A 19,570-nucleotide genomic window follows, 5' to 3' on the forward strand; every position below is an offset into this window, starting at 1 on the left:
ATTCATACACCTCGGGTTTGGTCCCAGGTGACAGCACGAGCGGGGAGAACAGTGTGCGCAGCACTTTCTCCTGCTGTCCTGCCCCCTGCTCCTTCACACAAGGCCTCAGGAAGGGAGCACCTGGCATTCCCAGTGTGAGGCGAATGCCATAGGCTGGACAGTTGCACAGCGTAGACAGAAGTTATTGTCTACGGTAACTTTGACCAAGGTCAACATAAGAAATACCAGATATGCTTAATTTCCAGAAGCGCTCAAATGAGACGGCTAAAATTAACCATCTTAAAATGGCTCACATTCTTCCCCTGCTGACTTCATTCTCTATCTCTGGCACAAACCCACCCAACTTTGCCCCAGACTTCTCCCAAAGTAAAGCTGAGTCTTGGGAGCACCATTTTGAACAACCTCAGATGGTGCCCTTCACATCAGAGTCTAATTACTGTTTTCTGCATGTGTTTTTCCCTATTACAACGTTATTACCATTTAAGTACAGGTCCCAATGTCAGAGACATTAGGAGGTGGCTGTAATTTTCAGCTTTTCTTGTGACAATGTAACTCTTCTTGATTACATTTTCCCATGTTATCGGCTTATCTTACACTTGAGAGCAAAAGAATGCAAAATAATCCATGGTCCTGCCTGTTTTGTCTCCCTGTATTGTCCATCTCAGCTTGAAGTCTTCCTGACCTGCACAGTATCTCAAGAATTGACTAACGTCCCATAGTCTGTTTCAAATATTTAACCTTGATACGTCCATTCCTCCAATGCAGTAGTGTCTCCATTTAAATTTTTCTTCTACTTAATCTCTCCCTCATAATAACCTCTTTCTCTTAAATTATGAAAGGACTGTTCTTTTTTCAATTTCATTTTTGTATCTTTGAATGTGATAGAGTTTTTGGTTACGATGCCATTTTGTGACTCTTCCTGTTAGAATCCGCATTCCCCAGCAGCAACTTTCTGTGCACGTTCCTAGTAGTGACCTCATGGTCCGTCCTGGGCTCCAGGTCTCTCAGATATGGCTACAGACAAACTACATTTGTTTTGTCTTCCTCAGCACAGACTTGACTACATTTCCCAGCCCCAGTGTATTTTATACAACCAAGTGACTAATTCTTATTACACAATTAGAAGGGATGTGTCATCTTAGGGCCAAGGCAGCTAAAAAGTGTATGCTTTCTCCACACTCTGTTTTCACTCGCTGGCTGGCCAGATGCAGAGGGTCCAGGCAGAACTCGAGATCCGCAGGAAAGCTGTGCCGGAAGACAGAGGGAGCCTGGGTCCCTGAAACGTCATGTGGAAGGTCACTTGCCAAACATCTAATTAGGCTGATGAGAACAAGAAATAAACTTTGCTATTTTAAGCCACTGAGGTTTCGGGGGGTTCAGAGAGGAATGCTGTCGCTGCATCATAGCTTGGCCTACCACAACATACCAAGTGATTTCTCCTCAGTTATGCCTAAATATAGTCCAATTGAGACTTTAAAATCAAAGTAATTGTGTGAAAATGACTAAATCACACAAAAGATACATTTTAAGCACTTTTTATGAGACATTTAACTTAAATAATTCCTGCTACGAATTCTTCTTAGTAGGTTGCCATTCAGATTGTAACCACCAAAATCTTTTCACTAATGAGAAACCACTTAGGATGGCTTCAATTCTTTTTTCAAGCAGATTGTTTAATTGAACTACAACATACATACAGAAAAGTACAAAAATCCTGAGTGTACAGCTTCATGGTTTTTGGGTTTTGGTTTGGAGGGGTTTGTTTTTACAAAGTGAACACTCTGTATTATCAACCTCCTGATGAAGAAATGAAAATAATTGTCTTTCTCCAATATAACTTCCACACATTGGTATTGCCTACACTTGAACTTCATATAAGTTGAATCACATAGTATGTCCTATGTGACTGGCTTCTTTTTGCTCAATATTGTGCTTATGAGACTCAGCCCCATTGTTGCATGTGGTAGATGTGTTGACTTTCAGCGCTGTCTAGTATTCCATTGTAAGAATACGCCAAACTTGCTTAAGCTCTCGTCTGTTGATGGACACTGAGCCAAGAAGCAATCCTCACCCCCAGACATCGGACATGCCAGCACCTTGATTTTGGACTTCTCAGCCTCCAGAACTGTGAGAAGTGAATATTTGTTGTTTATAAGCCAACCAGTCTATGGTATTTTGTTATAGCAGTGCAGACAGACTCAGACAGACCTTTTGGTCGTTTCCATTTTGGATTACAGGTAGTGTTGCTATAAACATTCATACACGTCTCTTGGTGCACTTAGGAATGCATTTCTTTTTGGCATGTAATAAGCAGTGGAATCTTTGGGCCATAAATACACACCCATTCGGTTTCTGCAGACACTGCAAAAGTAGTTGTACCAACACACACCCTCCTTAACTGTCCACATCCCAGCCAATTCTTGATACTGTTGATTTTCTGATTTTCAGCTATTCTGACAGGTATGAAGTGACACTCTGCTGTGGTTGTAACTTGTATTTCTCTTATTACTAAGAAGTCTGAGCATGTTTTCCTTAATGCTTATTGATTGGCCTTTTAATCTTTATATTTTTGCTTGTGTGAAATGCCTGTCCCAATTTTTTATCCCTCCCCCCTCCTTTTTTTTTTTTTTTTTTACTGATTTGTAGGCATTTTTTATACATTCCAGGCACGATTCTTTCATCAGCTACATATGTTACAAATATTTTCTCCCACTCTGTGACTTGCCTTTTCACCCTCTTAATAGTGTCTCTTGATAAACAGACATTCTTGATTTTAGTGATGTCCAACTTATCCATATTTCCCTTTTTGGTTAGTACCTGGTTTAAGAAATCTTGGCCAACTCCAAGTGCATAAAGGTATTTTCCTGTGTTATTTTCTAGGAGTAGTATTACTCTGGTTTGCACAAGAACTGATTTTTGTGTATTGATTTTCTACTTCGATACTCAATTGACCTGGCACTATTTATTGAAAAGATCTTTTCCCCACTGCATTGCAGTGGCATCTTTGTTATATATTATGTGTGATTTTATTTCTGAACTCTATTCTGTTCCCTTGGGCTATTTGTCTACCCTTGTGACAATACCACACTGTCTTACCACTTTCGAATAAGTCTTGGTATTTGGAAATAAAAGTTTTCCAAGTTTATTTTTTAAGACTTTCTTTTTATATGTGTAATCATATAAATTTTAGAATTAGTTTGTCAAGTACTATGAAAAAAAATCCTGCTAGCATTTTGATTAGCATTGTAGTGAATCAACAGATTGATCTGGAGAGAACTGAAGTCTTATACTATTGTTATTATCAGATGATTTCCTGTGTAATAATTTATTTTTTATTTTCTTTGTCTCATAAATTGGGATGTAAGATCCATGAGAGCAGGAACCTTATCCATTTTGTTTACTGCTCCATCCCAGAACCCAGACTAATACCTGGCACATTGTGGGCTCTCAATAAATATTTCTTGAAGTAATTAACTAACATTCTAACTGGGATATCTTTTTTTAATCCTCCTCTCCCCTATTTGTTGGTCAAACCACCTCATCCTTCAGATCTGAAATCATACGCAATTTCCTCAGGGGAACTTTGCCTGATTTTCAGACTGGGCCAGGCTCCTCTGCTATCTGTCCCCTGTTACGACATCCTGTACCTTTTTTTTTTAGCACTTACCTACATGCTATCATGTAATAATAATAGTTGATATTAGTCTCCCATATGGAATGTAAGCTCTGTAAGTATGAGGACCAAGTCTGTCTTAATTTCTAACTCACTACTATACTCCCAGAACTTGGTCTGGTACCATACACGAGGCAGCTGTCAAAAAAATTACTAAATTATCTTCTGAAAAAGGCCTAGGGCCCCTCTGCTGTTTCTTAAAAATAGAAGTTATTATATTGCCAACTCTTTGCTATCCTGACACCAAAAATCCCTCTCGATGTTTGCTGCTGCTTCTGTTTTCTGGATTACTTGGTAGACATTCGCCAGCAGACTTCCTGGGGTGGGAAGGGGGCCCCTCAGGACCTCTACCCCAGACTGGCTGAATTAGAAGACTCTCCTGAACTGGAACGCGGGGTGGTATGTCGCTAACGAACTCTGCAAGTGACTGCTGCAGTGGAGTTTGGCACTCAGTTGTCTGGATTACATTCATGACATCGCTACTTTATCTCTTGCATGCCATATGCTTGTAACAAAGCCCTGGGTCCAGTTTCTCCCAACATCCCTGCCCATGTCATGTTCTGCTTTTGCTCTCAAGGCTGCATTTTCTCTTTGGCCATCTGCCTTCCAAGGACAGCTGGAAGGCCACCCTGACTGCCTAGTTAAGAACCTCATTAATCTCATCTTTATCTTTCTGGTCACGCTGACCACCCTCGCTAGAGGGGCCACACACTGTCACAGCTCTCTGATCCAACTTCAGAGACAGTGGGAAGGAAATAGCCCAGGATTTAGAGGGAATTTTAAGCCAGGAAACCAGAATTTGCTGTTTGTGTGTCCTTGAAAATGTCACTTAACTGCTTTTCACTCCAGGTGTTAATAATAACACCTGCTGCCCCTACCTAAGAAATGTTGTGAGGATCAGGTGACAAGCTGCGTTGCGTCAGAACTTTGTAAACTATGAATAGATGTTTCGGTACTAATTGTAATTAATAATCTCAGCCATCCAACGCTTTGCATGTTGAGAAGGACTGTTTGTATATACACTATGCATCAATGGGAAAGGACAGCCTTCCTAGCGCAGCTTCATTCCTTCTAAGAAATAGACCAGCCGGCTAACTGCTGTCCTCTCTGACTTTAAAACGTCCCATACCCTGTAGTTCTGGTTGCACGATAAAATCTCTTAATACTTTTGAGCCTTCCTGTTTTTCACTATGGGCCTGTATGGGTTACACAAAATTGCCTTGGTAAAAATAATATCTTTCAAGTAACGAAAGTAGAAAAGCCTCAAGTTGCTCTTTTACAAAGTCACAGGTATTAACCTGCCTGGTGAAATGACGATTTCCACTTCCATGATGAGCTTCACTGAGTCCTCCCCTGTTGCCCGCCTCCCAGTCCTGTTGATTCTAATCACTGGCTCTCAATTTCCTCCTCTCCCTGTCACCCAACTGCCACCGTCTTATGCAAACCTCTACAATTCCCTCCTGACTTGAGTGCTGCCTTTATTTGTTGCCTTTCACTTCTTCTTCCCACTGCCGTCAGGGGTCAGCAAGCGAGGCTCGTAGGCCCAACAGAGCCAGCTCATGCCACTCACTAGAACACAGCCACACTCACTCACTTAACGCGTTGTCTGTGGCTGCTTTGGTGCTACCGCAGCAGAACTGAGCGGTTTCACAAGAGACCACACGGCCTGCGCAGCAGGCCGAATGACAGCCCTCCCGAAGATGTGTCCACCTCCAGATCCTCGGGGCCTGTGAATGTTACCGTTTTAGGGAAAAGCATCTTTGCAGATGTAATTAAAGGATGTTGGCATTCGGGAGTATCTGGGGGGTGGTGCTAAATTCACTGACAAGTGTCTTTGTTAAAGGCACACAAAGAAGATGCACACAGAGGAGTAGGTGAGGTGGGGATGGAGGCAAAGAAGGAAGTGGTATGGCCACAAGCCAAGGAAGGCGCGGAGTGCCTGGAGCCACCAGATGCTGGAAGGACACAAGGAACAGAATCTCCCCTAGAGCCTAGAGCCGCCGGAGGGAGTGCAGCCCTCCTGACCCTTTGCTTTTGGACTTCTGGTCTCCAGAACTGTGAGAAAATTCTGGTTTTTTAAGACACCAAGGTTGTAATGTTTTACCATAGTCTTAAGAAATTAATATGGTGCGCAATTCTAAGACATTGACTATCTGGTATTTTAAAACAAAGTTTGATGACCTTTACATTTAGAATCATCCTTTCGAAAATACAAGTCTAATCATTTCAGCAAAAAGTTCAAACGTATTAACATGACTTATGAAGACCTTTTTAACTAACCCCTGCCTACCTTCCCAGCTGCGTGTTGCCCACTTTTCCTGTTTATTTTCTCCTCCCTTTTTTTTTAAAAATAAACTTTTAACTTAGAATACATTTCTATTTACAGAATAATTGCAGAGACAGTACAGGGGATTATCATATAGTCTGAACCCAGTTTCCCTTATTATTAACATTTACATGAGTATGATGCATTTGCCTTCGTCAATAAGCCAATACTGGTACATTATTAACAAAAGGCCATTCTTTATTCAGATTTCCTTACTTTTTACCTATTTTCTGTCCCAGGATCTCATTCAGAATACTGCGTCATTACACTTAGTCATCACATATCTTCCTTTTTATCTTTCTTTTTCTTTTCTTCTTTGTTATCTTCTTTCTTCTTCCTTGCTTCCTTCCTTCCCTCCCTTCTTTCTTTCTTTGCCAAACACTGGGCATCTAAACAAGCACGGCTTTTCCTTAAAAAGTCTAGTGAGGATAACTGAAAATGGAAGCTGACTAATTAATTCATATGGTCAAGATAAACGCAAAGAAGAACATGAGCAGTGGACGGGCAAAAGCCACATTGAACAGAGCCATGTTAAGGAATAACTTCATCTGATCACTTTTTTAAAGATTATCCCCTGTGGGAGTGAAAGTGGCAGCAGAAACATTCGTCACGGAAGCTACTGCAACCGTTCGGGTTGGAGATGACTGTGGCTTGGGCTGAGCTGGTGCAGTGGAGATGGAGTTAGAGCTCTTAGCCATTTTCCAGAGATATCTGCAACATAGAAACAAGGGGACTGGTTGATAACTGTAGATCTGGAAGATGAGGGACAAAGCGGAATCAGTCACCCACCTCTCTGAATGCAGATCTTCTGTTCTCCAGCCCTGCTGTCACTTGTTACTCCTCATTCTTCCCATGATAGAGAAGGTCCCAAGCTGTCACACTCACCGAATCCTCTGGCTCAATGCCCTTTTCTCCCGCAGTGATTTTACTGGCAAATAATTTCTCTTCAATATTCTGTTCTCTTTAATATCCTTCACCACTTCTGGGAAGCCTTCCTCTGCCTTGCCTCTGATTCCTCCCTGAGCTAGGAGCCTTGCTCCTTTCTGTTCCTGTCGCAGCTGTGCGCACTTCCATGCCAGCCTGTGGCACCTGTACTGTGCTGTTATCATTTGCTTACGTAGCTGTCCCTTGAAGACATTGTGTCATATTCATAGCACAGTCCCTGGCACAGAGAGGAGTAAGTGAATGTTTAACTGCTCAAGTTTTTACTATAACTTCACAGAAACAGAAAATAATAATATTATAATTTTCAAATTAGAAAGCCATTATAAAAGCCATCACTAGCAAATCTGAAACAGAACTAACGTCATCCACATCACACTTACAAATTCTGATCTTCTGCAAGCACATCCCTTGTTAAAACTTGTGATCTGAACAAATTTCTTTCATTCTAAAATACATAGAACTTTCTATTAAGACGGATCTGTAGAGAAGAGTCACGTTATTTGTAAAGTCTTAGCCTTCAGTTTTTAATTCCATCACTCTTTGGGTTTCAAGCAAGAACCATATATTTCTAGAAGTTTAGAATCATTCATGTAAATCAAAGAACTAAGGCCCTAAACTTTGACTAATTGGAAGTTTATATAGATATTAATAAACGTATGTGTGTTTCAATTACTTTTCTTTCAGGATACTGTCTTCTGTTTGATTTCAATGAAATTAGATTATGATTATGCAACTTATTTAATCAGCTTGATTTATAAATTTAATCAGCACACGCTGATTATATAAGGACAATTTTCTTCTACTTGCCTTGTATTTATTGTCATGTTAGAAACATGTTCACAAGTTGGTCGTGGTTTTATAAATATTAGTCACTGCATTTCCTAAAATCAGGAGCAACTTCCACCAAGTGTGCCTTGTTCAACATTTTATAGATTCCTTTCAAGATTTTCTCAGCAAAAAAAAAAAAGATGTTCTGCTGGGTCTAATGTTTTCTTGCCTGATGCAACATATTGTAGTATAAAGTACTTAGAAAGCCTAGAACTGTGATAGTACAAATGTAGCTATTTTTCAAATCTTTTGAGACGTCACAGTCTTAAAAATGTTAGCTAATTCTCTGTGAAGAGGCACTTACAAGGCTTGACTCCAGAGTGGGAGTCAGAAAATTATGGCTTATTTCCAGACCACAAAGTCTCAGAGTTGGTCACTGAACTTAAGCCAACTATAAATAATTTGTTATTTATTTTTATTATGTGTAGCATTCACTGGTTTGTGTTTACTTGTTAGCTTGAGTCAGTAATACCAATTTTGAGATTGGAATTCCTAGAAGGCAGGATCTAATTCTGGTGAACATACTCTATTTTGTACTTGGATACTGATATGTGTATATAGAGATGTTTTAAAAGTAATATTTAATGCTAACATGGCAACTTCCAAAAGTTCCTTCTGGGAAAACACTTCCCCCACCCCCGACATTGTCAAGCATAGATTAGATAGTCAGATGGGCCAGATTCAATTGAAAGTTCTCTTTTAAATAATCGTTCACTATTAAAGAATTCTGACCGCGGACCTGCTTTATTTTTAAGGAGGAAATTTGACCCTTATCTATGAGGGAAGCCTATCTTTCTGAAAAAGAATATCTTGCTCCAATTAGCTGAAAAGACAGCCATAGTCTGGACCCCTCTCTGGGTGAGAGTCCCCTGCCACCACCATCTCCAGAGCTCAGATGGGAAATCTTTCATTTGCATTCCCAACAGGACCTGTTCATATTTAGACTAAATCAACCATGTCTAAGACAATGCAATCAAAATGCTGTTGAACTTTTATTAAAGATCTTCAGGGCAGGATAACTCACAACATCTCTAGTGATAACCACTAGCATGGGAATAAGAAGGAAAAGGAAAAGGAGAAAAGAGGAGGAGAAGAACGAGGAAGGAAAGGGGGAGGGAGATCCTCAGGGGAGCTTTGTAAACAATGGCCCTTCTTATTAAAGCACTTTCCCACTCTCATCAGGATTTGAGCATTGGGAGCAGCGGCATGTCTGAGTGTGTCCAGTGGCCCCTTGAGTTTCCTGTGTACCCCCACCCTTCCCAGATTTCATGCCTCTTAGAAACCTGGCTCTGGCCACAATGCAGACAATAAACAAAGTCTTTCCCTTTTTTTCTCTAAACACAACTGAGAGCCCCCACACAGTGAATCGACATTCAACGTAAATATGAAATTGTTCAGAAAGTATCCAGAGCAATCTCACTCATATGAAATGGGAATGTTTTGGCCACTCATTTCCAGAAGCATAAAACGAAAGCTGTGTGGTCGAGGCTCCTTGTTGTTATCTAGTATCCATTCTCTTCTTTATTATGTGAGCAAATCACTGACTCTTAGCTGCTCGGAATAAAGCTGCACTTCCCACTCTGCCTTGCAGCTAGGTAGAGTCACATTGCTGACTTCTGGCTCATGGGATCTGAGCAGATGTGATGTACGTACCACTTGATCTACCCTTAAAAGGGAAGAGAATGCCTTCCACTGTTTCTCCCCCCTTTTGTGCTAACTGGTATGCAGAAGTGATGCTAAATAGTTTTGAGCAATGTGTGCATGGGAAATACCTCATGGCATCAAGACAGATGCAGCCTGGATTCCTGGACAACCTCACAAAGCAAAGTTACGCTTCTAGGCCTGGACCATCAACCACCGGACTGTTAAACAAGAGGAGATAAAGAAATAAACATCTACCTCATTTAAACCATTAAATTTGTGTCTCAATTTAGGTACTGAACTCATTCTGACATAGACTGGTATGCCAATGAGTTAGGTAGAAAAATAACAAAAAATACCCTAAAGCTGGAAAATTAAAACTTATGTCCAAAAGGATGCAAAGAACTCAAATATAGTCAAAACAACAGCACCACAAATAAAAAGCTGAAATTGAAAGTTAAATATTTTTAAAAGGTTGACTTACCATTTGAGGATTGACAACAGAAAACTAAATTTGATAAAAGTTTGAACAATAGCAAAAACATTCAAAAGCTTAGCAGAAATGTCAGAAGAAATCAAAATATCTTATCACAGATGAGGCATCATGTTTTAGCTTTAAGCAAGGAGCAACTGGTATTTCGAGTTGATAAAGAGTTTGCCGGAAGATTTGACATCCTTCTGTTCAAACTAGTGAAAAGGAAATGAGGATGTCTGGGAAAGATCACTAATTTCAACTGTATGTTTAATATCTTGAATAATATTCAGACTTTCTTTTATTAGTAAGAAAGTATAGGGAAGTATGCAGAAAGGATCTAAAAATAAATGGAACAATCTCAAAATGCTAAAAGATGAGTAAAGCGAGAAATGACAGGATCAACCACACCACGTAATAAATTTGACTGTTGTCTTAGAAATAAATGAAGTTCAAAAATTCTATTTGAGAAACTGGTGAGAGAATTCTAAGGACTCTAAATATTGGCAAAACAGAAATATCACTGAAAAAGTTTAAAAAGAAGTTAGAATATACTGACAAAAAACACACATGTATTGTTGACTCAGTAGAAGGAGGGTGCAGATGTAGAAAAGAACGGGGGCCACTGGGAGGGAGTAACAGATGAGCTGCAAATTCAACTTCAAACGAACTTTGCCCCTGATTGGGAATGAGGGGAAAGGTGTCTGGATTTCTTACATTTTATTCCTGTTCAGCACGTAGTGGAAGGTTTTCAAGATGAACGGTTTCCAAGCTTTTTTTTTTTTTAAATGATGCCTACCTGTTTTCAAAAATGATCTTGTGTAAAAGCCCAAAGTACGAAGTGAGCAGTAAGCAGTGGCTCTTCCTAAACTGAAGCAATTGCCATGGACCAGGGCTCCAGCCGCCCAGATTCCCAGGCTTTTCTGCATCTCCCCTCCTGTGCTCTAGATGGTTCTTCAGAGGAAGGGATTCCTTGGAGTCTTAGAGATTCATGAAGGCTCATTTAAATGCCGCATTTATATTGTTACTGGTTTGTTGTCCTGACCAGGGGTAGCATTCTTCCCTGTTTGCCTGGATAGCAAATGTCTACTTCCTAGTGGAAGGAGATGGTAGTCCCTTTTAACCAATACTTAGTATCTCTCATTTACATGCTGTTTTTCCATGGTAGGTAGATTAACAGCAGGCATTATTTCCTTTTCCATGAGTGTAGATGCAGGATTTCCTCTTCTCAACACCTCCATTTGAGAGGTATCATTCAACAGTAATGCCAAATATCTGGTGAGGTTCTGAATAAGAAGTTGTTTAAACCTTTCAGTTCTGGTTTAAGAGGACAAACAATTCTAGACATCGTCCTAACTTTTAGTCTTTTTTACAAAGATGTCTCTCTTTTTTCTCATCCACTTTTAAAAGTGACTATTTACAGGAGGCTAAGTTCTAAGCCACCCTATATATTCATCCACTCATTCCAAGCCATTACTGTTGCCTTGGGCTTTGTCCTCTGCAGACCATTTTAAAGACAAAACTGAATTCTGAGTCCTGAACAGTCTCCCGGAGGGACTCAGAGCCGCGGTGTGTGTTACAATGCCGGACCTGTCAGCAATGAGTGGGAGAACGTACTGCCTTTCTAAAGACGTATTGATTAATTCCTGGTAGAAGACAATGACTTCCTTCATATGAAAAGTGTTCATGTCTTCTTTATGAATTTTATAACCTGAAATTAATATGAAATCTTATCATCATTAAGAAAAAAGGGTAAACGTAATTTCCATGCCAAAAAACGGAAAAGAAAAACATGCTAGATCATACACTTAACTCAAAGTTTCATAACAAAATGTTGGTAAATTATTATCATTATTTGGTAAAATTAAGAATTCTATGATACTGCTTGTTCAGTTTATTCAATTCAACATTTAAAACCACCAAAACTGGCATCATCAGTGCTGAAAAAGTTCCTTTTTTTGTCGTAATCCTTTGCTTGGCCTCAGTGTACTGGATGGTGCTCACTGGAACTATGACTTCAAGGGTGAGGAGGAAGAAACAGGGGCCACAGGTTCTGTGATTCTGTAGCCCTTTAATCATAGGGTTCCTAGAACAAGAGAAGAGCGGGGACAGACGAAACAGCCTCAGGGAACCAGCTGCTCTGGAACAATACACCGCAGCCCCCGAGCAGTTCCATTTTAACAGTAGCCACAGAGTCCTTTCTAAGTATTGTCCCATCTTTAGTACTTTAAGCCCAACGCCCTAAGTGGTACACGGGTCACTCTCCTCTCTCTGGACGATCCCTGCTTGATGAGCTGCTTTGTGTCTCAGGGTTTCAGCAGACGGTCTGCTGGATACAGCAAACGCAGCTCACATTCGGCTGCTGAGATTCCTGTACACGTCTGCCAAGCTGTCGGATTTAGGGGTAAAGCAAGATTTTCTCTGAATGTGCTTCTTTGTTCTGTTTTGGGGTTTAAAATAATTTTCTTATAAATCCTCAGCCTTTTTTTTCTTATTGGAAGCGAATGAAAAACAAGCAGAAACCTTATGATAGCTTACTTTTCACCTAAGCAGTAAATAGATCTTTAAAATCCATAATCTTTGTAACTGAAAAGTTTATAAATTTTTATATCTTACAAATTAAAGTAGATCAAGTTATATTATGGAAAAACTAATTTGAAAGAGTGTCTTCCAAGGTTGTCACATAGTAGGTGCTTCACAGATTCACGTTACTTTCTTTTGAGGTTATCAGGAGGGTCTTCCTTTTCCTGCCCACAAAATTTTTATTATGCTAGTTATCCTTGAAACTCTCACTGACTTGGAATAAGTATGCTTAACGAATGTCTAATTTTTTTACTTACTGTATCCTCAAATTGGACTTTCAAAGCCATCAGTGTATTTATTACTGAACGATGGGGACTGGCACAGGGTGTGGCTAGGAGCATGGTCTTTGGCATTACCCAGACCTATGCTGGAGCCCAGTGCTCCTGGATGGGTCACCAAACTTCTCTGTGCATATGTTTCCTCACCTATAAAATAGGGGAAATAATACTTACCTCAAAAGGTGTTAGTAAAGGGGGGAGGGTATAGCTCAGTGGTAGAGCGCATGCCTCACACACATGAAGTCCTGAGTTCAATCCCCAGTGCCTCCACCAAAAATGAATAAATAAGCCTAATTACTTCCCCCCCAAAATAAATAATATTAAAAAAAGATGTTGGTAAAGACATGAGATTATGCATGAAGAGCCTAGCCCAGTAACCTACACTGTGAAAGCTCAGTAACTGAGCATCGTCATTACTGTCGTTATTACTGTCGTCATTACTGTCAAATGTCTGAAGTGTCAGAGGAGACGGCAACAACATAGTTTTAATATGTTTATAATATACTTATAAGGTTTTAATATATTTATATATTATAAAATTTATATATAAATTACATGACAGCAAGCTTAATCAGTAAATATCTGTATTCTGAGTGCTCCACTGACTAGCTGCTCTCCCATTTAATATATATATAATATTAAATATATTTAATATATTTATATTTATAAAATATATTTATACTATACAGTGTATGTCTTCTGTATCTATCCATACTATGTTAGTACTCTGTACAAATGCTATGAAGAAAATGAGAAACCTGTTATTTTCTAGAGAATATACTGAAGCATTAGATTTTATCAACGAAGTTGTCAAAATTAATTTTTTATATATTTACATGTATATGGAACCATGAGAAGCACTGGAGGGAAAATGCAAAAACAGAAAATCCTGAGCCTTTAAGTAATATCCACCTAATCCTTCTAAGGATCTGGGTAAAATAATCATAGTTTAATTTCTCCTCTGGTTTTTAAAATTTACACTGTGATATATTTTCCCTGTCCACCAGAGGTAGTAATTTATCCACTGGAAAAAGCTAATTGAAGGTCATATCACAGTTTTTAATACTCTTTATTGTAATGATATTCTATAAATGTAATAATTAAATTAAATGAATTAGCCTAACAAGGTTATAAAAACTAGAGGAAAGCAAAAAACAGGTTAAAAAAAAGTCTTCCTAAGACATACATATATCAATGATAAACTCCATCCCAGCTTAACCTTACAGTGTTATCTAGAGGTTTTAATATACTGACTCTTGGCTCTTTTATCCGCATCCCAAATTTTCTTCTTTTAGGAAACACTTCACCACTCCCTCCCCTTCTTCCTGTACCATTTTGCTGCTGCCTTACTCCTAACTTTCACCATGTTTTCTCTGGAGAGTCTTGTCGAACATCACCCCAGCACATCGTTGTCCTGAAATCTCTAGTTTTCTCCCTCACTTAGATAGACTGGCTACATTCAATCCTTCCTCTTTTTCCCTCATAAAATATAGACCACACACAACACAGACCACACACAACATAGACCACACACAACACAGACCACATACACAGACCACATACAACACAGACCACATACAACATAGACCACGTATAGGCCACTTCCTTCTACTGCACTTCACTTCTATAGTGCTTCGCAGATACTGCATTTTTTTTTTTTTTTTTTTACAAACTGAAGATTTGTGGCAAGTTTATCAATGCAGCATCAAGCAAGTTTATCAGTGCCATTTTCCCAACAGCGTTTGCTCATTTCTTGTCTCTGGGTCACATTTTAGTAATTCTCTCAATATTTCGAGGCTCTTTCGCTATTGCTGTATTTGTTACGGTGATCTGTGATCAGCGATCTTTGATGTTACTGTTGTCATTGATTTGGGGTGCCACAAACCATGCTCATATAAGACAGCAAACAATCAGTAAATGTGTGCATTCTGACTGCTCCACTGACCAGCTGTTCTCTCTCTCCTCGGGACCTGTATTTCCCGAGATACAACAATATTGAAATTAGGTCAATTAATAACCCTTAAATGGCCTCAAAGTGTTCAAGTGAAAGGAAGAGTTGCAGATCTCTCGCTTTAAAACAAAGCTAGAAGTGATTAAGCTTAGTGGGGAAGGCATGTCGAAAAGCTGAGATTGTTTTAAGAAACTGCCACAGTCACCCCAACCCTCAGCAACACCACCCTGATCAGTCAGCAGCCGTCAACATTGAGGCAAGACCCTCCACCAGCAAAAAGGCTCAGATGATGATTAGCATTTGTAGCAATAAAGTATTTTTAATTAAGGTGTGTACATTGGTTTTTTTAGACATAAAGCTATTGCACACTTAATAGGCTACCATCTAGTATAAACACACCTTTACATGTACTGGGAAACCAAAAAATTCATGTGACTAACTTTACTGTGTTATTTGCTTTATTGCGCTGGTCTGGAACTGAACCTACAGTATCTCTGTGTAGACACCACTTCTGCTGCTCTTCATTATTTTATGCAGACCCATACTTCCCATCTGGTGTCATTCTCCTGCTGCCTGAAGGACCTCCTTGGCTTTTCTTGCAGTGAAGTTCTGCTGCTGATGAATTCTTTCATCTTTCATGTGTCTGAAAAAGTATTTATTTTGAAAGATATTTTCACTGCTTATAGAATTCTGTTTGACAGTGTTTTCCCTTCAGTAAAGATGTTTCTCACTTGCATTGCTCCCAGTGAGAAAGCTGCTGTCATCTTCATCTCTTTTCTTTTTCACTTCATAACATGTCCTTTTTTTCCCCTCTGGCTGCTTTTATGATTTTTCTCTTCATCACTGAGGTTGAGTCGTTTGAATGTGATGTTCTTTTGTGTAATTTTCTTTATGTTCCTCTTGCTTTGGCTTCATTGAGCTGCTCAACTCTCTGGGTTTATACTGTTTATCAGATTTGGAAAATTTTTGGTTATGATTTCTTCAAATATTTTTCTATTCATCTCTCTCTCTTCTCCTTCAGGATCTCCAATTACATGTATATTAAACTGCTTGACGCTCTCTGTTTATTTTTTTAAACATTTTTTATTGAGTTATAGTCATTTTACAATGTTGTGTCAAATTCCAGCGTAGAGCACAATTTTTCTGTTATACATGAACACACATATAGTCATTGTCACATTTTTTTTCGCTGTGAGCTACCACAAGATCTTGTATATATTTCCCTGTGCTGTACACTATAATCTTGTTTATCTATTCTACATATGCCTGTCAGTATCTATAAGTTTTGAACTCCCAGTCTATCCCTTCCCGACTCTCTTTTTATTTTTTTAAATTCTCTTTTCTCTTTGCTTCATTTTAGATTGTGTCTATTAATATCTTTGAGTTCACTAATTTTTTCTTCTGCATACTTAATCTGTTGTTAATTTTATCTAATATATTTAACTTCATATATTGTTTCATTTCTAGAAATTATATTTGGATTTTTCTTACATCATTAGTGTCTCTATTTCACTTTCTGATGATATAAAATACAATTATAACAGTTGTTTTAATGTCTTTGTCTGCTCATTCTAACTGTGTCAGTTCTGGGTCAGTTTCAATTGATTAATTTCCCCCTCATTACAGGCTATATTTTCCTGCTTCTCTGTATATCTGGTAATTTTTGATTTGGCACATTGTGAATTTTAACTTGTTGGGTCCTAGGTATTTCTGTATTTCTATAAACATTGTTGGCCTTTGTAAGCTACCTGCAAATAGTTTGGTCCTTTCACGTCTTGCTTGTACGACTGTTACACGGAAGCAGGGCAGTGCCAAGCCTGGAGCTAATCACTCCTCACCACTGAGGCAAGCATCCCTTGTGTATTCCACCTGGTGCTCCATAAACTCTGAGGGTTCCCTGTCTGACTGTGGGGAATGGGCATTACTTCTAACCCTGTTACTTCAAGTCCATCTGGATGGTTCTTTCCCAGCCAAAGGCACGTTTCCTGGCCAAAGGCAAGATTCTTTCCTCTTGCGGTTGTGCTTATCAGTACTCAGCTGAAAACCTGAGAGGACCCTATGACGAACTCTGGAACTCCTTCTCTGCTCTCTCTCTTCTCTGTCATACTCATTTCTGTGAGTTCTAGCTGTGTTGGTCTCCCTGTATTTTTAGCTCTACCTCCCTAACTCAGAGATTCTTCCAGACTCCATCTGGGTTCCCCCTTTCTGTGCTGGAACCAATGCTTTCAGAGCATTTCCCACCTCCAAGTCGTAAGTGGAACACAAAAAAAATATATAGAGTTATTAACTTATTAACTCGGTGACTTATAGAGACGGGGTGCTCGTGATACAAGAAGACTGGACTCTCATTCTCCAAGTGGGCAGATTCCTAGGCAGTGGTCTTTTTGATTGTCCTGTACCTACATAAGCTGGAAAAAGCAACTGGAGTAGGGTATAGAGAAGAGGTTTTAGGGAACAGGCACAGTAAGAATGCATGAATTCCCCATGGGTCAAATATCAGGAAAGCAGGAAGGGCTTTAGCCATCTTGCTGGTGCCCCAGCTAGAGAGGAATTCTGCTTGTTAACATGACTCCAGCAGCAAGAGGAAATTAGAGGGGGACACCGTCCTTGAGGGAATCAAGAAAGTGGTTCCTCTGAAGAATCCCATAACTGCCCCACCAGAAATGGCAGTCAGACATCTGTCATAGAAGACACCAGTGTTTAGTCAACATTACCCAGAGAAGCAGTGATGCACATCAGTTTCAGTGATGGGCTCAACTAAGTACAAAAAACAACTAGTACATTTTTCTTTTCATCTTTCTTCCCTGCCCTCAAGCCCAAGAGAGCGATCCTTGTCCCTTGAGCCACAGTCGAGCCTGGGCTGGAGGAAGAAAGAGAAGATTAGAGTTTTAAACTGACCAGACTGATTGCTTGGGAACTTGAAGGTGACTGTAAAGTTATGTATTTGCCTAAGATTCTATCGAGAGCAATGACTGGAGGGAAAAAAACACCTAGTGTTTATTTCCCAACTAGTTCAAAGTGCTAGATAAACTGATCACACTTCTACCGCCAACACGGAGTCTCCAACACACAGGAAATATCCGCTAAATTAATCAATTAATAGCCCTTGATTATTTGGAATTGTCATTTTTAGATGATATTTAAGTACAAAATACAAACAACAAACCATCACAACTAAATCTTTGTCATTACGCAGCTGCCTGGATCCTCCAACATTTTGATCAAGAAACTCAATCATATGAAACTGATTCCCAAATATAAAAGTAATTATTTAAAATTTTTATTTCTACTATCAAATCAAGTATTTCCTTTGTGTTGTTTTTCCATATTTGTGATGACTTTCTTCCTTTCCATACAGTGGGAAAAAACATTGTCTGGGGCTAAGGTGATATTTGTGTAAACACTTCTTTGTGGAAAGGTAAGTGACCCGTTAAAAATTACCCCACTGCCATTTAGCATCAAACGTGAACCACAGGGAATTTACACTGCCCCATGTGATGGGTCTCCTTACCACTAGGTGGCCTGATCCTCTCAAAAAATGAGGAAGAACAGTTTAATATTGGAGATGGTAAGTAGAGTCATTAGTTGCCCTGCAAGTAAAGAGAACGAAGTTATTAAGGGAAGTGAGTAAGAATATGGGACTGAAATATTTTCATTGTCATGAATGAGCTTTAATTGACTTTTCCTGATCTGTTTTTTAAAGATTATTCCCACTTCTACTATTCCATTTTGATTTATGTCTCTCCATTTTATCTTTTTCCACATGGTATATGCTATTTGCCTTTTAAAATCCTCAGAATACCTTGCTATGGTGACGACTAGGAATAAGCTGTCTAATTCTCATTACCACAACCTTTCCAAACCACATAGTTAGTTTCATCACTGGAAAGATACTCATTGTCTGTGAAGCATTTCATTAGGAATTAAAAAAATGAGGAGGCATCAAAAAAAAAAAAAAAAAGACCATATGCCTTCCATAAAAATCCTTTGGCGTTCATAAAGCATTAAAATTCTGTAACAAACACCTCAGATGTAATTTTCTCTCCCTTTACATTCGTGGAACTTGCAGTGATTCGGGGCTCGAGCGTTAATTCTGTAAGCTAATGCAGAGACCTCAAATCCCTGTTCCTCTCTTAAGTGAAACTTGCCTTTAGGTTACTTCCCTGCTCATTGGGACCCTGACCACAGGGTGGACACAGACAACAAAAACTTTGTTCTTTTTGAAATGCACTCCTGGAATGTAAATGACTGGTGCTGCAATGACTCCCACCTTATTGAGAAATGAAGCAGACAGAGAAAATTAAAGACGAGAGGTGTCAGGCACAGCTCTCTGTACCAGGCCCCACAGGCATAGCAAGACTGAGTCAAATTCTGGTCTTAAAAAGCAGAAATGTAAGATCTCTTGTCCAGATTCTTGGAATTTCCCTCCATTCATATCTGTGAGTATGATTAGAATTGCCCGACCCTCGGTGCTTTCCATGATCACTCCATTTTGTGGGCCCAGAAGAGGAGCACCATATGTACACAGGCAATGTACATGTTTCTGTAAAACCTCCATTTTATTATATATTCACGTGCTTGCATTATTTCATAAAAAGCGCTTGGAAAATTAAGGCTATCCTGGCTGCATTCACAAAGGTTCAGACTTACTGAAATACTCCCAATTAATCTATCAACCACAAATACGTAAGACGAATATAACAGCAATTGCCTTGAAGAACTATTAGAGGATATTAATATTATTAGACGATTACAGTTATGGATAATGTACTTAACACAATGCCTTGCACATTCGTAGATGCTCAATAAATTGGACTCAAATATATTTAGCAATAATAGTCCTAATTATTTAATTATTTACAACACCTACTAA

At 39.2% G+C, this 19,570-nt stretch overlaps 1 protein-coding gene and 1 non-coding gene across 2 annotated transcripts in view; one reads left to right on the top strand and one right to left on the bottom strand.

The window, feature by feature from the left end:
* HFM1 (helicase for meiosis 1) overlaps positions 1-19,570 on the bottom strand; it is a 151,593-nt gene that overhangs the window by 96,908 nt on the left and 35,115 nt on the right. The window lies entirely within an intron of this gene.
* TRNAV-CAC lies at positions 12,945-13,016 on the top strand. Its single transcript has one exon. It is a non-coding gene; the product is annotated as a tRNA-Val (tRNA).

Source organism: Camelus ferus, chromosome 9 (genome assembly GCF_009834535.1).
Source record: "Camelus ferus isolate YT-003-E chromosome 9, BCGSAC_Cfer_1.0, whole genome shotgun sequence".
Classification (NCBI taxonomy): Eukaryota; Metazoa; Chordata; class Mammalia; order Artiodactyla; family Camelidae; genus Camelus; species Camelus ferus.